The sequence below is a fragment of the Mytilus edulis genome, chromosome 11 (genome assembly GCF_963676685.1).
Source record: "Mytilus edulis chromosome 11, xbMytEdul2.2, whole genome shotgun sequence".
In the NCBI taxonomy this organism is placed as follows: Eukaryota; Metazoa; Mollusca; class Bivalvia; order Mytilida; family Mytilidae; genus Mytilus; species Mytilus edulis.
Window position 1 is genome coordinate 57,061,556 of NC_092354.1, and position 16,420 is coordinate 57,077,975.

Here is a 16,420-nt window from a genome sequence, read left to right on the forward strand (position 1 = left end):
TTGTTTACCACAAAGAAAATCAAATCTTTTTAGTTTTAAAATTTATTAGTTTTATTTTGCGGATGTATCTAATACTTTGCTGAAGCAGCATGGAAGAAGACGAACCAAAACAAACACAATCACACAAAAAATAATGTCATGGTAAACATTTTTATGGTTTTCTGATGTTTAAATCACTGAGTTAGAACTGGTTATGATGTTAAAAGTTATAATTTTCTACATTTCTGTCCATCAATATTGCAAGGATTTTATTTCCTCTCCTTTCAAAGTTTGAAAGCTTGTATTTTCGTCAATGGACAACATTGGAATGTTATAAGGAAATTGGACAGTGTAATGAATAATAATAAAAAAAAAATAAGTATGGCATGCCCTCGCTTAGATCACAAGGTAATGATTTAAATCAAAAATATGTAAAAAATAGTTCAGATGAAAGCGGTTTACTTTTTTTCCTCGAAGGTGTATGCAATCTATAACGGGTAAAATAGAATGTTTAAAATTATTAATCAAATTAAAGATGTGCTTTGCATGTAATTGCAGAAGGAACTATGCATGCCAAATTTTCAAATTAATGTTGAAATAAGTTCATAAATTCCTCACAAAAGTACAATTGAAGTGTTTGAAATTGTTATGATTTTTGGCAGACATTTTTTCTGTAGGGTCCACATGAACCTTCAACACCAATCTTTACAATATTTTTCTAGGATGTTTAGTCTTGTTTGCAATCCTTTAGCAGATATTGATAAAAGGACCAAATCATCTGCATATAATAAGAAATTGACTGGTTTCTCATTAGGTATAACAGGGTCTTCACTTTCTTTTAAATACTCTGGCAAGTCATTTATAAATAACTTAAATAGTTTGGGACTTAAATTGTCCCCTTGTTTAACTCCAAGTTTTATTTGGAAAAAATCTGTTACTCTGGATTGAATTTTAACACAAGATTTACTTGATTCATACATGTGTTTAATAACATTATAAAATGAAGTACCCACGCCCGCAGATAGTAATTTCAACTTAATACCAGTATGAATGACTGTGTCGAAAGCTTTCTGAAAATCCAGTAATGACAAGTAATGACAAGTTTATTAATACACTCAGGCACTTGTGTGCAACAAGAGCAGCATTATGTAGTATACAAAATAATAAATTGCTCAATAAATGTTACAAATAAAAAATAACGCAAACATTTTATCACTACGGGTGAAAAAGAAGTTTTAAGTATCTGTGAGATAAGTTTAGGGTAGTACTAGTGTAGAATTAATTTTTCAAGATAGATTATTGATAGAGTTAATGCACTTCGCACTAATTTGTATAGGCCAGGCTTTAAATTACGTATCTGGCTACCGTTTCACAAAGCCTTCTTAACTTACGATGATCGTATCAGTTTACGATCGGTTTACGTGTGGTTCTACGTTCCCGTTAAGTGTGTTTCACAAAGGCATCGTACAGAACTACTAAGTTGATCGCAAGTTACGTCGTGTGTATCATCGTAAGTGTATCGAAAACCGAGAAGAGTGCTTTCTTTCACGTCCGCACTTTTATCGAGTATGGCATGCCAAATAAACATTTTTAAAAATAATTATTATGAATGGCGAATTATGGAGATATTTTTATATCAATATTAATACAACTAAAGAATTTTAGTCCGTTTTCAATATTAATTCAAGATATATGACGCTTACAGTCATAGGACAAAAGTGAGTTCCCATTCAAAAAATGTCCGATCATTTCAACTAAAATCGGTACTTTTCAAAAAAATATTACCAAGTAAGTCTATGAGTGATTTTTATAACATAGAAACCATAAGATGCAGAAATGTCCGAAGTTTAATTGTTTATTTGGCCATATTTTTAGTGAGGTTCTTTTTCATTATTGAAAGGGTTAAACACAAATGATATTTTTTACGATTTTAATTTGGTTAGAATACATATCAAACTTTACCGTGAGTCAAGCAATATTTTTCTTTGTGTTCACCTCGTCAGTAATTTAAAATACATATACATGTATTAACAACACTTTGTACAATATTCTTTTTGGAGGCAAAAACAGTCAAATATATTCAACGAAACTATCCGACACAGTGAGGGTCTAGATAAGGGGCAACGAGGGGTTAGGGGGGGGGGGGGGGCTTGCATTTCTTTCTTTGTTCTGTAATTCTTTTAGCCATTCTTATCTTTTCAGCATTAAAATAGTATGAAATTCAAAACAGTGTAGCTGTGGCCATTGATTGACACATTAAAATCATTCATTGACTGGGACAATTTAGGTGAACGTTTGTATGTAACGACCAATGCTCACTATGTACTTTTTAAAGACACTTAAACTATGGGGTCACCAAAGGTTCTCAACACCTAAATAAAGTAATTCGAAAAATTAATCAGAAATAACACGATATTTTGATTTATATCAATTATATAAATCAAAACACAAAGGTTATTCCCGATTAATTTTCCGAATTATTTTATAATTAAAGGCGTTAAGAAACCTTTGTTGACCCCACAGTTTAAATGTCTATCGTAGGTACGTCATGAACAGTGGTTGTTACAGACAAACGTTCACGTAAATTGTCCCAGTCAATGGATGATTTTGATGGGTCAATCAATGGCCACAGCTACACTGTTTTGAATTTCATACTATGCTTATACTTTAAATTATGTGCCCCTTTAGGATTTGCACTACACAAATGAAACCATTTATCAATTTTGTTAAATGTCTGATTGAAACGAAACACAGAAAATATAAATATTGTAACTTGGCTTATTTGTAATAATTTGGATATATGGGATAACAATTTAAGCAGTAGATTAGATGTAATTAGTTATATTTGATCTTATCTAGTTTGTAATATATGAGGAAATAGTAATGAGAAGCTAGCGCTGAGCATAAAGTTTTATAACATATACAGCATTATTAGTTATCCGACATTAAGAGTTATCTGGAATCTGACAAAGTAAACATTTTATCACCAGAACAGGTTAGATTTATTATTGATAGCCCAATATAGAAAAAAATGCTTATCAATATAATCGTTTTGGAGGATTTTAATTTTTTTTTAACTTTTATTCGTAGTGAGAGAAAAATGGGTTTTCCCCAACCCCCAAAAAAATCAAAAACAATGTCATCCGCCTTCGAGCATTCGTCTTCCAGACCTATATAAAAAATATATTGGTTTTTTTTTTTTTTTTTTTTTTTTTAAATTGGAATGAACTATGGATTTCTCAAATTTGAAACTGAGGACGTAGGAATCATTCCGGTGAAAGAGACGTTTGTATTCTGCAACTCCCTTAAAATTATTCATAAATTTTGAAATTATAAAGAAACTAAGGTTTCAACTCCATTAGACAAAGTTGATCTTCGTCTGCACGATTTGGCTATTTATTCGGTTCTATTTGGTCTGATAGCTCTTCAACTGTTTCTGTTTTTTGTGCATGCTTCGTTCCAAAAATCGAGAATTATAGCTCTTTGATTGTATGACTAGTTGTTGTATGTTTTTTTTTTCCAGCTGTACAGAGCTTTTTGTTGTCAATGGTTATTTTTGTCGGAACTCTTTCACGAAATTTCATTGTAACATGGATGGTAAATTTTCCTTTGATCTTCTGGTGACTTAACTCGGTTATTTTTAGCAGAGTGCGTTAACTAAATGATTTTTTAGTTATTTCACTCTCCAATCCCGCCGTAGATAACTTCTCGTTTGAAAAGCAAAGAATGGGAGGAGCTTAAAACAGTGCATTCACTACCATCTCAAAGTTTGTTAATGCACAGCCTAGCTCCGCCTCCTTGGGGTAGTATTTAGGGAGCAACCATTTGAACTTCATGGGGGCTATGTTTTTTTGTCTCAGTCGGAAATTTGTTTTCGCAAAAAGCGCGATCAATCTTATTTAGTTTTTCAACGCTTTCAATTTTTTTCCCCTAATATTTAACACTATAAGGTATGAGGAAAATCTGGATTCAGAATTTATTTTTTGTCATCTGCTTGACCAGAATAAAAAAAAACTGTTTATAAAATCTGGGATAATGTGTTAAAGGTTAAACCCTAACCCTGTAGCCCATTAATGTTACAAATCATATATAGACACGCCTTACTCATTAACATATTTAATCATAAATTTATTCGTAAAAGGCGTGCTATAGATATATAACTTGTTGTAACTATTATTGACACAATGTAGGAGAAGGATGTTAGGTTAACTAAGTCTGCAATAGTGGACGAAAATACCGATGCTTATTAATGAACATAATTTGCATGGCTAAAATCATTGAACCAGTTCTGATAAGGACCAGTTCAACATTTCATTCCAAATGATATACGTATATCAATATTTAATTTGGTATGCAGAAAACGCAGAGTTTAGTTATTTTGTCAACTTTACTTTATATTCTCTCTCTTTTTTCTGTTTTTTTTTTTTTTTTTGGGGGGGGGGGCATTATTCTCTATTCTGTAAACCTCATTCACAACCTCATATATCTTGAGTTATTTCAAATAAATATCTGGTATTCAAGCGCCTATTAATGGGATAGGATGCTTAATACTATAAGAGTATCCACAAGTAGAGTTTTAATGGTCTCTTTTAAAAGTCGGTGCATGAGAATATTATGTTACAACCAACCAACAAAAAGGGTTGCCTACTAAGTATATAAAAGCTAAAGAATATGCAAAGCATGTAATTTTTACGACGCAGGAGTTCTGGTTAAAGGGGTTCCCAACCGTGAATATTAAATAATATATACCGATTTGATTGGCCAATAAATGTTTTAACACACGACGCCATCAATTTACGTAAATATTTTGGAAATATACAGACGATATTTCTCAATCCACGGCTCCTAGGAAAGTTTCTTGTAGTAAAGCGGGAAATATGCGTTATGTAGTTAAAAATTAAATAACTTTTTTTACATTTAGGCTTCTTCCTTTTTTTTCCAAAATTGTTACATTTTTAGGAGAATTGCGATTTAATGTTATTTTTTTGTATCGTTTCTATCAAATTTTATTTTTATATTAAAACTAGAAATTCATCTGTTGTCTCACAAGCAAACAGCTGTTTTGACGTTTTTTCTAGAAAAAAATCCTAAATATTCTAAAAACTTTTCACCCTCATTTTGTCGGCTTCAATTCAGTGAGTAATATTGAATTTCATGCTAAATACAGAAACTTACCAGATTAAATTAACGCGACCTATTAAAATAGTCAAAACAATAAGTTTTTATTCCAATTACAATTGAACTTTTTATATCAACTCGAGATTTATGTCATGTTGATCTGTAATTATATATTTATTTGTATTAAAACTTGACCAACTTCTTAAAATCTGACGGACCGTACGCGAACAGTCCGACGTATGCCGCGTATTTTGAAAAAGTACGCGTACGGTACAAATACTCATATGGTCTGGAACATAGACATCTATCTATATTGTTGAAAACTATACTATACTATGTTGCCTTCTGGATGTCCTTAGTTTGTCTTTGTCATTTGGTTGCTGTCTTATTAACGTATAACCTACATTTCCAACAGTTTTGTATAGCTAAAACGGCTAATGTGTATAGAATAATTGTCTTTCTTTCCCTAAATAATATGCCTAAAAGAAGAAGGACCGAGGATAGATGTGCACAGGCACTTGTTTCGATCTATCAATAGGAAGGTCGACTATCCATATATTACATATTGATAGTCGACCTTCCTATTGATAGAAACAGGTGCATGTGGCGATGTCCCTAAATAAAAAATAAAGTAAACAGAAAAAAATGCTTCACTTTTCAATCTTTAACTTCCCCTCCCGCTTCCAAATTTGTTTCTACTGTATTAATGATTGTGTGTATATATATATATGTGAAATATAGTTATATTGTTTATTATTTTGTATGTCACAAACTTAATGTTTAAAGTTTACATGGCAATAAATATTTGAATTGAATTGAATTGATTAATTTTTGAAGACATGTCGCATCTACACAAAGTCTTATTGGTCTGCAGCTTACCCCTATTAGTTTTGGTATATGTGATCTACATTAAATTCGATTCAAAAATAGTCACTCGAAAGGCATATCTAAATAGTTGCAACAAGTTCCATTAACCACGAAACTAATTACAGTCAGATATTTATTTCGATATTCTTATTAAAATACATTTCTTTTTTGGCCGAAATTACAAAAAAAATAGTTATTATCTGGTTTGACTGTGAAACACTGATTTCAGATTTATATTGTACACATAACTTTAAAAATGGGAATAAAGCATCCTTCTTTAAACGTTTTATCGATTACCACTGTGCCTGTAGTGATATAATTATAAATAGATTTCAGAACGCGGACGTGATAGAAAGCCTATTTATTAAATTGTGAAGACGTACGCCGGTAGGAAATAAGATTAGTAAACAATGAATAATACCTTAGATTTGCATTAAGTTAGTTGCTTGAATATACAAATAATCAAACGAAGAAAGACTTCAAGTGTAATTCTATAATATTGAAGATTCTTCTTCGTGTTCTAACGTTTGAGGCATCTTGACAAAGAATAAAGAACGCTGCAGCCATGTTAGATGGATTAATTTATTTTCGTAGAAAAACTACGATGGAGTTACGACTGGGTATAGCTGTAGTAAGTTACGCCAGGATTTACGCTTTATTTACGATCATCTTAACTTACGACGGCTTTGTGAAACGGCTGTAAATCCTACGATTTATTTACGATGGACTTACGATGACACGTAGACTTACGAAGGCTTTGTGAAACGGTGGCCAGCATTTTCCCGCAGATTTGGTATCGGACGATTCCATGAGTTAAAATCACTGGGTCGGGTCGAATTAATTAATTGACATTTCTCCGATAATTTATCGGCTTCAAAAATGTGGCTGTTTCTGTTCGGTATTTTCTTGCGATCCATGTTTTTTGATACTCTGTCATCGTTTGTTTTGTACAATTCTCCTTCTATGAAAAATTTATCTCTTATCAAAACAGCTTTCTTTTGGTCTTTCTTTGCCTGCTTTAAAACAGGATATAGGCTTTTCCTCTTCTTTTCAATTTTTACAGGAAATTGTGCGCGGACAGAAATATTTGTCCCCTTTAATTTGTGACAGTTCCTCATGACTAATCTTTCAAAGATACAAACTTAGTCATTATATTTTGCCTTTGCTTTCCGAAACGATGTACAGAAACGAAATTCATATTTTCAACGATTCCGAGTTTTTTGCGGATAAAATCTCTTACAATGTTCTCTGTATCCTCATTTGGCTCGTGCTTAAATCCGGATATAATGATATTGTTAGTCATTGATCTCCATTGTAACTCTTCGACATCGCTCTCCATATTTGACAATCGGTCATTGACGCATTTTATATCGAATGTGTTTTCTTTGTTATCTTTTGCTTCTTCTAGCAATGATAGTTTCGACACATTTTCTTTGCAGCGATCTATAATTTTATGCACAACCGTACGCATTTGTTCTCCTTTTTCTTCGATCATTTTATTTCGGTTCAACACAATTTCGCACTTCTGTTCTACGTGTTCAATTCTTGTTATCATTGCGTCTAATTTCCCCTCAAATTGCGATATCCTTGAAACTTCCCGCTCAAGCTTTCCACATTTTGTCTGGAGATCTGCCACGACAGCAAGTACAGAGTTTAATATAGAGATAGTTCTGGTATCAAGTTCTTTGTATTCCGACATTATTATTCAAAATATATATAATCCACAAAGCAGGCATAAACCCTTCCATCCTTTGAATTACAATATTTATCAAAAATACATTTAATAATAAACATGTGATCTGAAGTTCTAGCTTTTTTTGTAAAACCTAATTGACATTCATGAATTAATTTATGTTTCAATAAAAAATCATCAAACCTACTATTTAGAACACTATTAAACACTTTTCCAATGGCACTGGTCACTGTGATTCCTCTATAATTGTTAGGATTGGTAATGTCACTAGATTTGTGAATTGTTGAGATTGTAACCGTGAAATAAAGCCAATAGGAGTTGGTCTTTTTAAACACATCTACATACATATATACGTTTTCTCAAGAGTTGGTTCGTGCAATTATTGAAATTATGTTTACTCGATGCGCAGTTACTGAAGTTTATATTTGCTACTTTTCTTCCAGTTTATTTCATTTAAAGGTTTTTTTAATTTTGTTCTTCGAAAAATTTGTGGTGTTGAAATAGGGAATGGACACAGATACCTAAGCACATTTAACAAAAGAAATTTTGTGTAATGTCATCAATCTGTATTACACGTAGACAGGATGTTCTCTAGAAAAACTATACGTTTAATATACACACCAGCACGGCCGACACTCGGCTAACCGAGAATTTGGTCGGTTAATCTATATTGAGTATGCGGCTATATCGGCGGTTGGTCTGTTAATCGGGTTGGCTAAAGTCTGTTAATCAGGTGTTATCGAGAAAATCATTGAAATTTCAGCATGTTTCATTGTATAACTTTTTAAATATATTTGTATCATAAAAAATATTCATGTCTAACAAAACAATTCAATGTACTGAATCCAGTGGTGTAATTATTATTTTTCTAGCTTCAATGTACGATCTATAAAGTGAAAAGGCGGGTTACTCATCAATAAATTTATACACATTTTACACACACAAACTGTAAACAAAATGACACGTTGGTTGAATTTACGTGCATGCAATATTTTGAACATCGAAAAAAGACAGGCATTATGTTTGTTAACCATACTGAAATCATTGTGTGAAAAATCTTCACGAAAATCTGCATTTTGGGTACATAAATCAATATTTATTTAAAACCTGGTCTGTTAATGGGTCGGATGTATAAAACCCGGTCTGTTAATTGGTCTGTTAAGAGTTATGAATGGCTATAGAAATATAATTTTATTGCTATATGGGGTGTTATCGGATCAAATGGGTAGGCTCAAGACGAGCGTACTAAAATATACGGAAACAACATGAATGACACCAACTTTTCATCTACATTGGTAACCAGTATATAAATCAGAGCTAAACGTCGTAATGTAACTAAACATCAGTAAGTAAAATATATTGGGATGCTAAGATATAAAGAATAGAGAAAGAATAATGAGTAAGATAAATAAAAGGTAAAAGGAAAAAAAGTCACGGGAGAAACGTGACATAACAATTTAAAGAATACAGAAATAAACAACACCCCCAATCCGAACCCTCATGGTATACACGACAATCTGGATGGAGTAGCAGAATATAGAATAGATAAGGACAGTAGAGAGTGATGCATTGCTAAAAAAGAGAGAAAAAATAATAATTGTTTAAGAATACAGACATGAAACACCCCTGGGTGTTGAAACAGTAACGGATTGCGATGTACTCATATTGGTGACAAATGCTAGAAGTTTACATGCGGACAACTGCCGTTTTCCTCTACACTTATGAAGAAAGGAACTAAATGGAATAAAATGTATTAAAACTTAAGATGACCAAATGTAGCTGCATTCGCTCCTTTCCATTTACTTCTTGGGAATGATTTGTAAACAACATCTGATTAAATAATAGAAATAAAGAACCAATTGGATGATGCTTACGAATTAGGGTTTAACGTCCAGTGACAAATATCATGTGCATATGTGAATGACAACACGTTATATGCACTGGACAGATGAACAGTTTATATTAATTTTACCGGTACCCTGTGTTGTATTAGAAAGACACTTTCAGTCGGATTTGAGAACGTGCTACTTTGAACAGACACACAAATTGAGGCTGATTGAAAACGTTAATAATAAATGCATGCATATTACAGCGACCAATCCATATCACGCTATATTGAAGTGACACACCCTTCAATAAAATGCAAAGAGAGTCAAAATAAAAATGCTCTTACTAGTAAATCACAACCGAAATGAATGACAGACGGACATTTTTTACAAAACTTAATGAACAATTGAAATCAAGATATTTGAGGTTTGCGTTATTTCGCAATAATTTAATTTTGGATGTAACGCGTCTTCTGATTGGCTGACTTTATTTTGCTATGAGCCCATAGACATAATTTAGTCATGTCATGGTTTTCTACGGTTTAAAATGGAATTTAGAATTAAATTATAAGAAATGACTGTAATATGTTTTCGCAAAGGTCTGCGTTAGCGCAAAGGTTTGCGTTATATCGCAAATATTTGTCCAACCCATTAACAGACTTTATTCCCATAATTTTTACTAAAACGTGGTAATATTCACGTTATATTACAATTATGAAATATTTACCAATGTAAATTTGTTTTTTAGACCCAAAGTACTATGTTGTGTCCTTTAAATGATATCTAAAATTGTTTGTTTCGACTTTTATTAAAAAAATTGCTATGCGTATAAGTAAAAATACTACATACATGCGCGACGCCTTTTAATTTTACTGAAAACTGCGTAGACTATGAAATATTTTTACAAGTGGAAAATGTTCTATGATAGATATAATTTTGTCAGACACTTTTCTTTTTTTGATTTGGTTCTTATAATATGCCAAAAATCTGTATATTTGATAGAGTTTAACATTAAATTGTGCGTTTTACTCTTAACAGACGTAAAACCAACCCGATTAACAGACCAATCTCCCATACAGCCGCATACTCAATATAGATTAACCGACCAATCTCTCGGTTAGCCGAGTGTCGGCCGTGACCAGAGGGTACACGCACTGTCGTAATGGAAAATTACTGTATGTTATAATGGGCGCACTACGTTTGCGCGCATTTGGGGATTAAAATGTTTTACGTTTGCGCGCAGCTTTTGATTACATTTGCGCGCATTAATTTTACAGGTAATCTCAGGTAAAAATATAAATAAAAATTATATTAAATTATAAATGACTATATATTTTTTTTTGTATTTTCATACGGATATGACTATCAATTATTAATTTTGAAAATAGTTTGTTAGTTCAAGTTATGTATTATTATTCATATTGAATTCTAAAACCAGGTATAAACTCCGCTATAGCTTTAGGTCAAGTTACAATAAATGGGCTATGTCACAGATTTTCTTAAAATTTTGCATACACCTTTTACTTGTTGAAATATATATCTGACAATCGAAAAAACATACGGCTTTATCTCTTTTTTCCCCTGTCTTAGGAGACTTAGACTAACTGAAGGGGTACTGATACTTGTAAATAATTGAACAAATTAATAAATGAATAAGTATAATTACCTGTATTTCACCTGAGTTTACATGTCAAAAAAATACGCGCAAATGTAATCAAAAGCTGCGCGCAAACGTAATGATTTTTGCGCGCAAATATAATGGTAATGCGCGCAAACGTAATGCACCGGTTATAATTACCTGTAATCAGCTTTGCAACAAATCAGTTGACTGACCATGTCATTACAGTTCAAAATGATTTTCCTCAATTCAAAATGGAATATTCATTTTATCTTTGAAATTTAAACTTTAAAAAGTACACTTTGGCAAAATTATGAAATAGAAAGAATTGAACAATTTAAAATCGTATTTTAACAAAGATTAAGATTTAATTTTACAACGAACCTAAAAAATATCCCGGTACGTCTAAACACCACCTAGGCCGCCTTGGTGCACTAAGCTCCAGGAAGTGCACTAAGCCCATGATGGACCAGTCAAATAAGCACCAAGGTCATTCAGTACGATACAGATTTGAATAAAGAGCATATATTTAAATTTTGGCGTAAACATATTCAGAAATAAAAGAGTTATTAACATTTTATATGGCACGCGCCGATTTTATGTAATGTGTCCAGTTGTCACATTGTTGATTGAATCCAATGAAGCTTGACTAATTTATAAATACTGCACTAAGGATATGAAGCAAAGGTTAAATATGAACGAAGATCATTAATCAAGATAAACAATTATTTTAAAAAAAAATATGTTAAAAGTTGGTTCGATTTTAAAAGTTATTAACATTTTTAACGTGACACGCGCTTTACTAGTGTAATGTCTGATCACCTTGTTAATTGATCCAATCAATTCTGAGGGATTATCTTTTAACTAGTAAATTATTTTCTTTGTTCCTAATTAGTAATGATAAAAGGGCTGTTGATCTTTTCCTTGATGCTTTGTTAGAAAACAAAATATTTTGAAAAAGTGCTTGTTTGCGCTTTCCGAAAAAAAGATTTGCGTAAATAATAGTAAAAACAATAGAAATTGGCTTTTACTCAAAGCTGACTATATTGTAGTCTATTTCTTTCTTTTTATTCTTCCCCATTTACTGTTTAAATATTTGCACGAATAGATACAAATTATAATACAGACTTAAAATTATTTCAAATATAAGAGTTAAAATGTGGCGACCTTGGGGTTCAATGCAACCCATTTTCAACAAGTATGACAGACCGCTTGAAATCTGTCCAGAGATGGAATGACCAAGGCGGTTATATTATAACTAATATAACCTCCTTGGAATGACGAAGATAAAAGCAAATAAAGGTCGCGAAATACAACCTTAAACGAATAGAAAACGCATACCGTTTGGTCAACTTTATTTTTCAGATTTAGCCAAAAAGTTTAAATCAAAATTAAATAGTAGTAGACATAGATTTTTTATATGCTTGATAAATAGTTATGTTTTTACAGAACTGAAAATTTTTAGGTTAAGTAGCTATATGGTTTCACAGAACGGAAATGTTTTAGAGACATGATAATTATATAGTAATAATTTAGTTTAATTTTTATAGTCTTTCATAATTCTTTATAGAATGGCACTTGTATTTTGATTTATAAAATTGCTGTTTTATTCAATGTTTATATTATAATGATTATATTACAAGTGGAGAGACTTTAATAAAATATTGAATCTGAATCTGAATCTTTTAAAGAGATATTGTCATAAAATGCTATAGGTAATTTCTGTATAAATAAAATTGAGAAAGGAAATGGTGAATATGTCAAAGCGACAACCACCCGACCATAGAGCAAACAACAGCCGAAGGCAACCAATGGGTCTTCAATGTAGCGAGAATTCCCGCACCCGTAGGTGTCCTTCAGCTGGCCCCTAAAATATGCATAATAGTACAGTGATAATGGACGTCATACTAAACTCCGAATTATACACAAGAAACTAAAATTTAAAATCATACAAGACTAACAAAGGCCAGAGGCTCCTGACTTGGGACAGGCGCAAAATTGCGGCGGGGTTAAACATGTTTATGAGATCTCAACCCTCCCCCTATACCTCTAGCCAATGTAGAAAAGTAAAACAATAACAATACGCACATTAAAATTCAGTTCAAGAGAAGTCCGAGTCTGATGTCAAAAGATGTAACAAAAGAAAATAAATAAAATGACAATAATACATAAATAACAACAGACTACTAGCAGTTAACTGACATGCCAGCTCCAGACCTCAATTAAACTGATTGAAAGATTATGTCTTCATCATATGAATATCAGGTACAATCCCTCCCGTTAGGGGTTTAGTATCATACTATCATAAAAATGTATAAATGTATGTTTAGTTAAAACATCATTGTTTGACACCACCGTCTCGTTCTGTCGTATAATAAAAGACAGCTTAAAAACTTGACAGATGTGATGTCACACGATTTCCCCCATTCGGTACTTCTTTTTTGGATAGTGCACAATACTTATTTAAAAGTCAAAATAACCTATCAAAAAATACACACAAAAAAAAGAAAGAAATACAAAGTTTTGTTTGACAAACAAAAAGGTGTAATTATATATAAGCCGTGTAATTGTTATGTTTCTTTATTTTTTCATGGATCAGTGATTTTATTACCTGGTTAATTACTGGCACGTGCCGTCGGACAAAACCTTTGATGACAGAAAAAATCAAATCACGACTTAACTACAATTTTTAATGACTAAAAAAATCAGATACATTATCTTCATGAAAACTACGTCCGATGGTATGTATGTATTTTTCATTCATAGCACCATCCAATCATGGGCTTAGTGCAGTTTCATGAGCTTAGTGCACCAAGGCGGCTTAGGTGGTGTTCCGACGCAAATCAAGAGGGGATAGGACCTTTACCGGGACTTCGGCATCGGGTGGTTTTAAGCTCGGGATTTCGGGATCGACCCTTTCGGGATCCTGGAATTCTTTTTTTTCGAATTTCGGGATGCGGGATTTAAATTTATTAAAATTCGGGACCACCTACCCCTCTCTCTCTCCCCCCCCCCCCCCCCCCCCCCATTTCCAATCAAACGCTATGAACCTACGCAGTTTTATATTATAAGACTGCCACACACCAGTTTGCTAACTCAGTGTGCTGGGCCAGGGTGCTGGGTAAGGTGCTGGAACTTGATATACATGTATACAGTTCTGTTATGATTAGACTGCCTATTAACAGGGACTTTGTATTCTTACTGTTAACAGTTAGTATTATTATTATGAGCAGAGAATCATTCTAAACCAGGAACAGTCTATAGTATAGACTAGTACTGTTCCTGGTTTAGAATGATTCTCTGCTCATCAACTGGTGCGTAATTAGCATTTGATTCAAATATCTTGTAGCAGTAAAAACACAAATTATATAATGTATTTAACAGCTTTATTCAGGAGCACAGTTTCTTTTATTCATAAATAACTTCGAGATGTATGTGTAAGTTTACTCTCAGTGGCGGATCCAGGGGGGGGGGGGTCCGGGGGTTGGAACCCCCCCATTTTTTTGGCCGATCACTGCATTTGAATGGGAGGATATATTTGGAACACCCCCCTTTTTACTCTGGGTTGGGAACCCCCCCTTTTTAAAATGGCTGGATCCGCGCCTGACTCTGCAGCTCAAGCTCTGCTATGTTCCAGTATTTCAGATTTATATATTTATTCGTGAGGCCCTCGTCCTTATTTATATTCACTCAAAGCACAGTCGCCTGAAGATTTAATAATCATAGCGAAATAAAATAGCGATAAATGAGGGAAATAAAATATTTTTAGTAGCATTACTGTGCTCAATTAACATGATTAAGAGGTTCTCCGTAAGTTGATTTTTTTTATCTGATTCAGGATCAATTCATCGGTTACACTCCCCAATCACTAGTAATAGGTCACATCTAGACATACCATAAGAAATTTTAACGGATTTTACACGCTTCGGTCTTATAATACAAGATTAATAAATTAGATTTGTTTCCCGCATTTTAGCAGATTCCATGTCAAAAGAAGTCATCTTGATAATGCTATACCTTGATTGCAAATCTACACGTGCTGGTTTACAATACTATATAGTTTTATCAACATTGGTTCATAACATTTCAAGATATAAGTTGGAAAATAGGTGGGGGAAAAAATAAAAGAAACGTAGAATCACAGTGTGTCATCCAAACTCTGTTATGGTGACATTTGGAAAATAAAAAATAAAAATTAACAGTAACAATTTATAATACTTCACGTTGAAATGACAGATTTGGATTTTCTTATACGAGGGAGACAAATAAATCTACCCAATGGCTGAGCGGAAGACTATTTTAGTGAATGTCACACTTACGATATTCCCGTGCTTGCATTTCCTATCATGATTTTCTTGATAGAGGGTTGCTGCTCACAAGGAAGCTATTAAACCAAGAGTTCCAAATGGTGAAGTTGAAATCATCCCTTCGTAAATTTTACGGACACAATCACGAGTTTGGTTGACCGTTATGGAATAACCGTTTCACAAATAATATCGGATATGTTCCTTACGTCGTAACTACAATCCCCTTCTCTTTCATGAATGTGACCTACAGAATTAGACTATTTACCGGATTTGTTATCACATAAGCAACACGACGGGTGCCACATGTGGAGCAGGATCTGCCTTCCCTTCCGGAGCACCTGAGGTCACCCCTAGTTTTTTGGTGGGGTTCGTGTTGTTTATTATTTAGTTTTCTATGTTGTGTCGTGTGTGCTGTTGTTTGTTTGTCTTTTTCATTTTTAGCCATGGCGTTGTCCGTTTGTTTTAGATTTATGAGTTTGGCTGTCCCTTTGGTATCTTTCGTCCAGACCAATCAAAATTAGATAATGTAAAGGGCAATAAGTTAAATCTACAACAAATAGTAAAAGACAATGTTCATGTTCCACGTTTTGGTATGCAAAACTACCGACATCTTCTCAATTCAAACATTTTTGCTAATTTTAAGACGGTTTTGGTCTAAAATAGAAGTGGCCGCAATAGTGTTCATTCTTATTATTCAAATGAATGTTGTATGGAATGATAACAAATCATATATATAAATGTTGAGATAGAACACGACTGCAGCCGCTTCCATTTTAGACATAAATCTGAAAAGTGACGTTAAATGGTATATTTGATACATTTTTGATATTTTATATTGATTTGAGCGTTTTAGTGACTTAGAAAATTTAAAACTTTCTCAATAACTAATTGAATTAAATAAAGTAAATACTTAAGTGGGTCAATATTCCTAATGCGCCTCAAAATGAGGAACTCAAAAGTTGTGTGGAAACAAAAAACCTCTGTGAAGTGATATTTGATACGTTTCTATGAT